At 45.0% G+C, this 11,584-nt stretch overlaps 1 pseudogene across 1 annotated transcript; it reads right to left on the bottom strand.

Annotated features, from left to right (window-relative positions):
- Window positions 1-3,990: 3,990 nt before the first annotated feature.
- Window positions 3,991-4,406, bottom strand: LOC307068554 (vesicle transport protein GOT1B-like; annotated as a pseudogene). The gene has a single exon. The product of its transcript is annotated as a vesicle transport protein GOT1B-like (transcript).
- Window positions 4,407-11,584: the final 7,178 nt, after the last annotated feature.

Here is an 11,584-nt window from a genome sequence, read left to right as displayed (position 1 = left end):
TTTCTGTGTAACAAATTACCCAAAACATAATGCCTTCAAACAACAAACATTTGTTATCTCATAGTGTCTATGGGTTAGGAATCTGGGTCCACTTTAGCTGGGTGCCTCTGGCTCAGGGTCTCTCCAACTTTGCAGTGAAGGTGTTGGTTAGGGCTGGGGTCTCATCTGAGGACTCAACTGAGGGAGGATCTGCTTTTACACTCATTCCCATATTGTTGGTAGATCTCAGTTCCTCATGGGCTATTGGCCAGAGACGTGAGTTCCTTGCCATGTGGACCTCTCTACAGGGCATCTTATAACACGGCACCTCATAACTCGTTATCCCTCAGAATGACAGGCAAGAGAGAGAGAGAAAGCATGAAAAACAAAGCCATGGTCTACTGTAGTCTTGAAACGATAGCTCATTACTCTGTCACAATATCCAGCCCACGTTCAAAAGGAGAGAATTTACACACCAGCATGACTGCCAGGAGGAGGGAATCGTTAGAGCTTATCTTAGAGGCTCCTACTATACTCTTGCACTCAACAGATATATATTGAGAGTCTACTGTTGGCCAGGTGTGGTGCTAGGGGGTAAAATTCATAAAAGTGAGCAAAATGAGACATGGTACCTACTCCCATGCACCTACAAAAGAGGAGATAGGCATGAACTTATGTAAAATTAAGACTCATGGTGCTAAGGAAGCACATCCCATGGGACTTGGCTTCGTCAGCAGTCAGTGAATACCTTCCTGAGAAAGTGACATGTTGAGCCAAGGTCTTATGATTATCCAGGAAAAGAAGGGAGGGGAAAATCATTCCAGAGAGAGAAGAGCATGTGCAAAGGTCCCAGTTTGGTCTGAAATTCTTAAAATTTTAATCCCCAATTAATTTATGATACTGGATCAACCTAGAAAAGATATTTACTTTAGGTACCTATTTATTTTCACTTCAATCAGCAGCAAAGTGACTCAGAGAGACATTTTGTTCTCTGACTTGCCTCAAAGGCTGTGGATGCAACTCAGAAGAGAGAGGTCTGGGCAGTGCTTCTCCAAATTTAATGGACATTTGAGCCTCGCTGGATCTGATTAAAATGCGGATTCTGATTGCAGAGGTCCCAGGTTTGGCACTCAAGTTGTGGCCTCAAGAGCAGGAGCCTCAGAACCACTTGGGAGCTTGGTAGAAATGTAGGATCTCAGGCCCCAGACCAGAACTCTAGAACAGGTGAGCACAGGAATCACCTGGAAAGCCTGGACTCCATCCCCAAAATGTTACTTCAAGTGGTTAGGGTGGGACTCCAGAACTGGCATGTCTAACAAGCCCCCGGGGACGTTGCTGCCACCCCCATGCTTTGAGCAGTGCTCCTCTAGATTCTTAGAGCTCCAACTATTACCCAGGACATTCCAGAAAAGGCCTTGAATGGGGGCCCCTTCCAGGGTAAATCTTAAGAAAAGGTATCCTCTGCTAGAAGAGCAAAAGGGCTCATCCTCTTTTCTCTCTGATTGAACCCTTGATGGAGGGAGTAAGGGGAAGCTGGAGGGAGGAGGCCTGCACCCTGGTGATGCCCACGGGTACGCAGTCCGTGTATTTCTTTTAGGAAGCCCTCAGGGACATCAGGATCTTCTGGGAATCAGTAGCCAAAGCGCATTTTTATTATTACAATTACATTCTTTGCAGACACATTTTTAATCTGAGTAGTAATTTTCATTTCTTGGAATACCTACATGTCTCTGGGAGACCATCAGGACATAGGCTATGCGATGTTGAGGTCAGAGAACTAGGCTCAAAGGGCCTAGGAGGGATCCTCAGCTCTACCACCACACTGGATGTGAGACTCCACCCAATAGTAGTCAATGAGAAGACTGCAGCATCACTTCTGGGATATCCCAGCCAAAGATGCAGGACCTGAATCTCACCGTGAAGGACTAACTCCCTTCTCCAACAGTGAGTGCCCACCCAAGGACATTCTACAACATAACTAATAGAAAATCTCCGAAGTGTCAAGGTCGTGAAAGACAAGGAAAGCCTGAGGAACTGTTCCAGACTGAAGGAGCCTCGAGACATGATGATGAAATGCAATGTGTGATCCTGGACTGTGTCCTTTCTTGCCCTAAATGACATGATGGGAAAATTAGAAAAACTTGAATGAGGTCTGAAGGTCAGACGGTGGTAATGCACTGATGTTAATTTCCTGATTTTGGTGGTTATATTGTGGTTTGGGAGGAAAATATCCTGTTTATAGGATATACACTAGAGTTCAGAGCTGATGGAACATCATGTTGACAACTTATTCAAGCGGTTTAGGGGGGAAGTTCTTTCTTCTGTGTTTGCAGTTCTTCTGTAACTTTGAGATTGTTTCAAAAAGCAAACGGACAACAACCCAAAAGTCCAAAACAAAACAATGACATGCATCAATGTGTCCTGAGACACACAAGCAATTTACAAAAGGCAGGTGGGATGACGTTGTCCCCTGTTTCCGCATCTGCTGTTTGCTCGCTGTAAAGCCATCATCACGTCCTTCCATTGCTGTTTGCAGGCTGTTCCTGGGCTCTGTCCGCCCTATCACTTTCAGTATCACCGCCTGCATTAGGCGCTCACCGCTACACAGCAGGGCCAAGGCAGCAGCCTCCAAGCTGCTCTTCCTGCCCCGTGTCAGCTTCTCTTTCTCGGCCCCATCCTGCCCCCAGCCACCTAACCTCTTCCCCTGCTGCTGACAGAGGGGTTTTTCTAAAACCCAGACCTGCTTGCGTCACTGGCCTGCTTAAAATCCTGCAGTCCCCCTCCTCCCTGTTCCCCGTACATGAAGTCCCAGCTCCTTACACATCTCTTATTCTGACTGTAGCCTGTCCATCAGCGTCTTCTACATCTGTCCTCCCCTTTCCTCCTGGACTGAACAACACTGAACAATTCACCTTCCCAGGAGCTCACTGGGACCATCCTGCTTCCGTGCCTCAGTGATGCCATTCCCTCAGTTTTCTTCTCTCTGAAAAACTCTGGGGCTTCAAGAGCCAGCTGAGATGTCACCTCCTCTGGGAAGCCTTCCCTGATCCGCACCACCCTACCCCAGGCAAAGTGCACAACCCCTTCCTTTGTGTGCCGATAATTCTTTGTATAATTGGTCTCGGCATAATGTGTTTGCCTTGTTATATGAGTCCCTTACCAGACTATGAGCTCCTTGAGGGCAAAGACTGTGTCTTTAACGTGGTTGTCACCAGCACAGGGCCTGGCACCTTGTTGGTATTCAGTAAATGCCTGTTGAACCACAGGGCCAACTGCCGTAGGGGGTGTTACGCTGTTTGGCTGCTCGTCAGGCACTTGGTGGCGTTGATGTTGAAACTCCTCCCCCTTCTGGGATGGAAGGGCCTGCAACAGCTGGGGGACATTTGATGGGTCTGGGCCGTGCAGAGTTACAGTTAAGTAAGAAATCTTGCTCCCCAGCACTAAGGTTTACCTTCTTTTCTTCTCTGGGCAGTTCTGAAGCACCAAGTAACAGCATGTTCTTTTTTTTTGTGGTGGGGGGGGTTTCCTGGTTTTAATATATCATGATGACATAATCCAATCTAACTCAGGCATCACTTTCAGAGACACAGTGCAACTGGAAATATTTTCACTGTTACGGAGGACATTACAGTTCTAAAAAGCAAATGCCTATGGGTGTGCTTGCATCTTCAAAATAAAAAGAAAAGAAACAGGCACTACAGTTCTCTAAGGATGGCTATGTTTCACACATTGTGGAAAAACAGTAAAAATCCCCTTCAAGAGTTTCAATATTCATTGTAACATAGATTTCATCTCCTTCGGTTTGCTTGCTGACTTCTTAGATGACTTGGTGAGAAGTCTGTTTTCACTGCTTCTTTGTTAACTGCTGTTGCTACTCTGTAGGCTATACGTTTTAAACTTCTGTAAGGAACATTACAAGCTATTTCATGTAATTTAATTTTGTGCTGAATATTCTTCAAAGGATTTTATAAATAATACAATATTTTAAATGAGTCTTCAATTCACTTGTTGTTATACCATATTGTTGCTTTCTCCGACTTTATCTACAAATGATCTAATTCCAGGTAAATTCAAGAGTGATCCAAGGACTGGCACTCTTCTAATAAATCCAACAACCACAGGAAAGAAGCCCCTGAACAAGAGAAAGCATCCATAAATTTCGAAGATCATGCCTATCAAAGGCCAACCAATCAGGACTACAAATACACCACCCAGGAAAAATCCTGTAGCTCTCGTTTTACGTTTTTGGAAGAAGAATCTGAATGTTCTTTCTAAACCAATTACAAAAGCCTAGCCAGCCACAAATAAAACATTTCCAATAGCCAGTAGTGCTTTGTCAAAAAAGAGAATCATTCCAAAGAACAGGAAAAACACTCCAAATCCTGTTATCCCATTCCAATTATCTGGGTGTCCGTTAAGGAGATCATGGATGCAGGGGTGAGGGCGGCGTCGATAGCACCTCGGAGCGGCCAGGCTGTGAAGCAAAGTCGAGAGAACGAAGCCGGGAAACAGCCCAGGCAAAAGCCGCCACGTCTTCCGGAAACCCAGCATGTTCTTTTTATATCTTCCGTCACGTTAAGAAGGGCTCTGATAAAGTCTTCTCCAGTTCCCCAGCCTCTGCAGAGTGGGCGGAGCCTGTCCAGTAGGGGCCCCAGCTAAGCAAGCAGAGTGTGCAGGAGTGGTATGAGGTGGGGGGCAAGCTGGGGTGGGCACTACTTATCCCTGTCCGTGGGAGATGCCAGCAAATAGAATGACAGAGGCCAGGAGCTGCGGAGGGAGCCAAGGTCCAAAGTGCTGACGGGAGAGCCAAGTGCCGCATCAAACCTGGTGGGAAAGTCAGCCCGAGTCCAGGGTGTGGCGGGAGCCGGTGAGGCTGAGCATCGGCAGGGCGGAGGAACGGGGGTGCCAGGAAGGGATGGCCTGCAGCTGGCACGGGCCTGGCATCTGAGGGCTAGCGGGGGTGCAGGGGTACGGGGTGGGTTAATGGATTTGCATAAAGAATCCGGAGTGAGTCAGATGACGATTCACTGTAAGTGATCACAAAGTCTTCTCATATTGTCACGAATATTTACTTTTCCTTTGTGTCAAAGCCTCGTTGCCTTTCGTGGCATGTCAGTTAGCAGAGAAATAACTCTCTGGGGGAGAAACCTAGTGTCATTCTTGGGCTGGGCTAATCGTGTGTCTTGGGAACTGGATGAGAAAGTCTGGCTGAGCCCTGCAGATCAAGGAAGAAACGGAGCACCCAAGGCCATCAAGTCGGCCCGGCTAAGGGCTGCTGCGAGTCACTGCACAAAGTCAAGGGAATTTCTAAGTTTTTCTATTACAAATGTATGCAATTCAGGTATACCTGCCTCTAAGCTAGCCCAGAAGAAATTAGGCAATAAGTCATTCCATTTACCAAAAACAAAGATTCACGATAGAAGATTCTTTTAGAGCACAAGCTGCCCACTTGTATTTAAAAAGAGCTGGGGGCTTCCCTGGTGGCGCAGTGGTTGAGAGTCCGCCTGCCGATGCAGGGGACACGGGTTCGTGCCCCGGTCCGGGAAGATCCCACATGCCGCGGAGCGGCTGGGCCCGTGAGCCATGGCCGCTGAGCCTGCGCGTCCAGAGCCTGTGCTCCGCAATGGGAGAGGCCACAACAGTGAGAGGCCCGCGTACCACAAAAAAATAAAAAAATAAAAAAAATAAAAAGAGCTGGGAGTTAGGAAAACTGTAATAAGGACAGGAATGACTAGGAACGCATCTATAGACGTCAATTACCCCCTCCCTCACGTCCGGGAAAGAGAGGTGAGCCACTCTCATAAAATCAAACAAGCCTATGATGGAAACTCATGGAGTTAGAGAAGCACTGATTCTAAGCCTGTGATTCAGGAGTACGACTTAACTTTTTTTAAAAAAAGATCCTCATTTTTTCATTAATTCAGTATTTACTGAGCACCAGCTCCCGCGCTTGGCACTGAAGATGTAATGGTGAACAAGGCAGAAATGAGCCTTACTCTTATCAAATGTTATTCTAGTAAGAAAGACCAGACGAAATAGGAATAAATAGATAAGTGATTTAAAAGGTTGTCAGTTGTGATAAGTGTTGTGCAGGAAACAGCCAGGAAGGGGAGACTGTCTGCTGGGGAGGTGGCTTGGGGGAGGGGTTACTTTAGATGAGGTGACTGACCCGGAATCTCAGAGGTAACATTTCAGCTGAAACAAGGTTGCTGGAAGGAGCCAGCCTTGTGATGCAGGGGAAAGTTCCAGGCAGCAGGAGCAGCATGTGCAAAAGGCCTGAGGTCGAAGAAAGCCCTAGCAGGTTTGAAGAAGGAAAAGGAAAGCAGAAAACAGCATGCCTGGAGCTCAGTGAGGAAGGGCTGTCATGAGGAAGACGTGAGTGGATCTATAGACCAGAGGCAAATCATGCCGGACCTTGGGGTCCACTCTAAGGATAATGGAGAACCACGGAAGAATTTTAAGCTAGTGAATGTTAGGTTTCAATTTACATTTGAGATGACTCCTCTTGATGGCAGCAGAGTCGACTGGGTGCTGGGAGACCATGTGCGTGTTGTACCAGTTGTCCAGGGAAGCAATATTGATGGCCAGGGTCAAGATGGTGGCAGGCAAGACAGAGACACATGGAGGAACTTGAGATGTGTTTTGGAAATAGAATCGACAAAGTCTGCTTCGGGTTAGATGTGGGCTTCAGGTAAAGGAAGAGTCAAGAATGACTTCTAGGCTCCCAGATGAGCATCTGGCAGGTGCCATTTCCTGAGATGGGGAAGACGTGCAGGAACAACAGCTTTGGGAGTTGTGAGTACAATTCCCAAAGGGAAAACCAACGACTCATATGAGGTGTTAGATGTTAGATGTCTCTGAGTCATGCAGGTTGTGATGTCAAATTTACACGTGGATACATAGAGGCAAAGTCAGCTCTGAAGAAATTAAAAAAAAAATCCATGTATGTAATCAAGCAGATGGTGGCCAAGCACCTCAGGGCCAATTCACATACTCTTCAAGCGTTTGCACATCTTTCTCAAGACAGATGCTTAGAGATGACATATCTATTGCATTGTGAATTGCAGTATTTATTGCTTGCAAGGTGTCTTATCTTAGAAACTATACACTGGTTAGCAATGACTGCGTGTGTTAAAAGTGGCGAATACTCTGCTCAACGTCATCTCATTTAATCGCCACAATTCTATAGAGGGCAGATATGAGTACACTTAGAGGGTAGATTAGAGAATGGAAGCTAAGGGGTAAAGTGGGCTCCCTACAGCCACACAGCTGGTATGTGGCAAAGTGAGAAGTGGAACCCACGCCTGCTGACTGCAGGCTCACGATCCTGCCCTCATGGACTCCTCTCCTCGCAGTAAAAGTCTCTTATCTACCCCTCACTGGAGAACAATTTCTATAGTACTATAACGGTGTTGGGTCCGAGGGCAGGCAGCCCCAAAATATGCCACATGGGGCATATGGATTATTTCGAATTAAAGTCATTTAAGAAACGGCCAATGTAGGAGGGATACTCTGACCCTCTTTTCTGTCTCTCTGAAAGCAGGAAATAAATCTCATGTGAAACATGCACTCCCTGAATTTGGAGGTAGAAAGACACCCTTATCACCAGAAATAGGGAATTTGGGCCAAGAAGCCTGTATAAACAAACCTTATGACTTATTTAAATTACTACCCCAAGCCCAAACTCTGTTTAGATTCTTCACTAATTGAGCACCCAAAACCTGAGTTTCTTTGTCCTGTCGATTCCTCACAAATTTATTGTTTGTCTAAAAAGTATAAAAGCTGCCTGCTCTGGCCACTTCTTAGGTCCCATTTCCATAAGACCCCCATGCACATGAATTAAAATTTGTTTCTTTTTCTCCTGTTAACCTGTCTTGTGTCAATTTTATTATTAGTCCAGCCATGAGAACTCAAGAGGGGTAGAAGAGGAAATTTCCCCCTCCCTGACTGTGGCTGTGTGAGTTGAAACTGGGGGAAAATCACTGAACCCCTCCAAGCCCCCTTTTCTTCAACTATTATGATGGTTAACTTTATATGTCAAATTGGCTGAGCCACTTTGCCCAGATATTTGCTCAAACACTATGCTGGATGTTTCAGTGAGAGTATTTCTGGATGAGATTAACATTTAAATTGGTGGACTCTGAGTACAGAAGATTGCCCTCCATAATGTGGGTGGGCCTCATCCACTCAGTTGAACACCTGAAAGAACAAAAGACAGACTGCCCCCAAGTAAGAAAATATTCTGCTGCAGACAACTTGAATTGCAGCATAGACTCTTCCTGGGTCTCCAGCCAGTCTGCCCACCTTGTAAATTTTTGACTTACTGGTCTTCATAATTGGGTGAGCCAATTCCTTAAAATGAATCTCTTTGTATATGATATATGGTTGACCCTTGAACAATGTGAGGGTTATCGGCACCAACCCCCTGCACAGTTGAAAATCGACTCGTAACTTTTTTTTTTTTTTTTTTTTTTTTGGCTGTGTTGGGTTTTCGTTGCTGCGCGCAGGCTTTCTCTAGTTATGGTGAGTGGGGCTACTCTTCGTTGCGGTGTGCGGGCTTCTCATTGTGGTGGCTTCTCTTGTTGTGGAGCACAGGCTCTAGGCGCACGGGCTTCAGTAGTTGTGGTGCACGGGTTCAGTAGCTGTGGCTCACGGGCTCTAGAGTGCAGGCTCAGTAGTTGTGGTGCATGGGCTTAGTTGCTCCGTGGCATGTAGGATCTTCCCGGACCAGGGATCGAACCCGTGTCCCCTGCACTGGCAGGAGGATTCTTAACCACTGCGCCACCAGGGAAGCCCTCAACTCATAACCTTTGACTCCCCCCCAAATTAACTACTAATAACCTATTGTTGATCAGAAGTCTTACTGATAACATAAAGAGTCAATTAACACATCTTTTGTATGTTGTATGTATTATATACTGTATTTTTACAATAAAGTAAGCTAGAGAAAAGAAAACGTTGTTAAGAAAATCATGAGAGAAAATACACTTAAAGTACTGTACTATATTTAATAATACCATTAGTTTACATCATCTGTTTATAAGATGAATCATCTGTCAATACCTACATTAATATTGTCTTATATGATACAAAACATATATAGCTAGAGATAGATCATCCATCTATTTCTATCTATCTATCTATCTACATACAAAAAGCACTCAGAGGAAAAAACAATTGCTCTTGAAGGAGCAACAATTACACTGACAGCTAATTTCTCAACAGCAATAATAGAAGTCTGTAAACAGTGAAGTGATATCTTCAGTGAGCTGAAAGATAGTAACTGCCAATCTAGAATTCTATTCAAGATGAAACTATCTTTCATGAATGAGGGCAAAGATAAAGACATTTCCAGAAACAAAGTGTAAAGAGTTTGTCACCAGCAGTACCTCTCTAAAGAAAACACTGAAGGAGGAACTTCAGGATGAAAGAAAGTGATCTTAATGGAAGGTTTAAGATGCAAGAAGGAATTAAATGTCGGCAAGACACATAGACATTTTTCAAAAGCAATGTGGCCGATAAATGTCTGAGAAGATGTTCAACATCATTAGAGATCAGGGAAATGAAAATCAGGACCACAATGACCCACCCAATTATCAAAAATTAGAAAGTGTTGGACAGTACCAAGTGTCAGAGGAGATGTGAATCCACAGGCTTTCTTTTACATTGCTGATGGGGCTGTCAATTGGAAAACCGGCATTATCGTCTAAGTTAATCTATTTATTATGCAGCAATGCATCCTCAGCTTATATTGAGAAATTCTTGCACATGTACAGGAGACATGTATAAACAATGCACATAGCACCATGACTTAGCAAAAACATGAAAGCAATCCCAAATGCCATCAATAGGGAAACAGATGAATAAACTGTAATATAGTCAGACAAACAGATATTATATAGCAGTCAAAACAAATGAACTACAGTAATATGCAGCTAACTGGAAAGTTAAGTTTCAAAAGACTACACGAAGAATGACATTCTTTTATCAACACAATTATGGCTGGCTTATAAGTGAGAAAAACCTGCAGCAATCATTCACATTCTTTCTGAGGAGAATTTGGCTCAGCATCCTTTGATAGAGCAAGGAAAGGTGCTGACTTTATTTCAGACTATGAGGAAAAGATGTAGAGTGTAGATGCTTAATAATCCAAGCATGAATGTTCAGTACATAGACAGTTGTATATAACTGAGCTGGTATATTGAATGCTGTGGTGAAGAGATGCATAGGGTGAGGTCTGGGAAGGAACACAGAGTTTCTATGCCCTCTCCTCATGAAATGAGGGTGCGTCACCCTCCTGGCACATGGATGTCTGATTTATGATGTGCAATGACCAATCAGGAAGCTCCACTGAGCTTTGGTCCAGAGTTTTTAGGAAGTTTCCTTATATAGGTGAGATTGATTAAACTCATTCTCCAGCCCCCGCTCCCCTCCTGGAAGTCTGGCTGGCTCAAAATCCCAGCCCTCTAATCACATGGCTGGTCTTTCTAGTAACCAGCCCTCATCCTAAAGCTCTAGGGGCCCATCCTGAGTCACCTCGTTAGCATAACAAAGACACTCCTAACACTCCGGAAATTACAAGGGTTTTTGAAGCTCTATGCCAGGAACCTGGGACAAAGACCAGACAGATTTATATAATAACTCAAGATCATTCCTGCACAAAAATCTCTGTCTTAAGAGTCTGTTTCCAGGAAACCTGACCTAAGACAGTTTTTGCCAGGGGTGGTTCTAGGAAATGCAAGTGCTCTTTCAGTGCCCGATGTGCTACCTTCCATGGAGAAATGGGGAACCCAAGGGCTCAGCCTTCACTGGGTTAGGCTCCACCCACACAACCTGGGCTAGTACCTGTGTGTCTGCTCACTAGGCCGAATGCTGGCTGCCTGGTGGCAGTGTTCTAGCTTGGGGCTACTTATACACCTGGGATGGTCCTGAGCTGATTAGTTTTAGCCACTAATTAGAATGGGAAGGACTACTGGGCATTTGTCCCTATCATATTCTAATCTATTTATATATGAAAAAGAAGAGGAAGTGTAATAGGGAAGAACAGGGCTTCCCTGGTGGCACAGTGGTTGAGAGTCTGCCTGCCGATGCAGGGGACGCGGGTTCGTGCCCCACTCCGGAAAGATCCCACATGCCGTGGAGCGGCTGGGCCCGTGAGCCATGGCCACTGAGCCTGTGCATCTGGAGCCTGTGCTCTGCAACAGGAGAGGCCACAACAGTGAGAGGCCCGTGTACCGCAAAAATAAATAAATGAATAAAATAGGGAAGAACAAATCTGACTCCATACTGGATCTGTTACTTTTACTTTAACCTTTGTATTCTATTGCTTTTGCTACAAGTTAAGAATGTTGCCTATAGCCTGAAATATACAGGAGAGCCCATTCTCAAGGCTCTGACCTTTAAAGGTATAACACTTTTCCATTCATATAGAGATAAAACGTTGCAGAACACAGATAACATTTGTCTTGTTGGAGATTTACAGGAACATCAGGACCTGACCTATGCGGACAGCTGCAAGAACAAAGGATTCTGACACCAAGAAGTTTGTAACAATCAACTACATCCCCTCCCCTTTTAGTATAAAGGAAGCCTGAATTCTAACTCA

This window comes from Hyperoodon ampullatus (assembly GCF_949752795.1).
Source record: "Hyperoodon ampullatus genome assembly, chromosome: 20".
Classification (NCBI taxonomy): domain Eukaryota; kingdom Metazoa; phylum Chordata; class Mammalia; order Artiodactyla; family Ziphiidae; genus Hyperoodon; species Hyperoodon ampullatus.
Note: the sequence above shows the minus strand (reverse complement) of the source record. Positions and strands in the feature narration are given on the sequence as shown.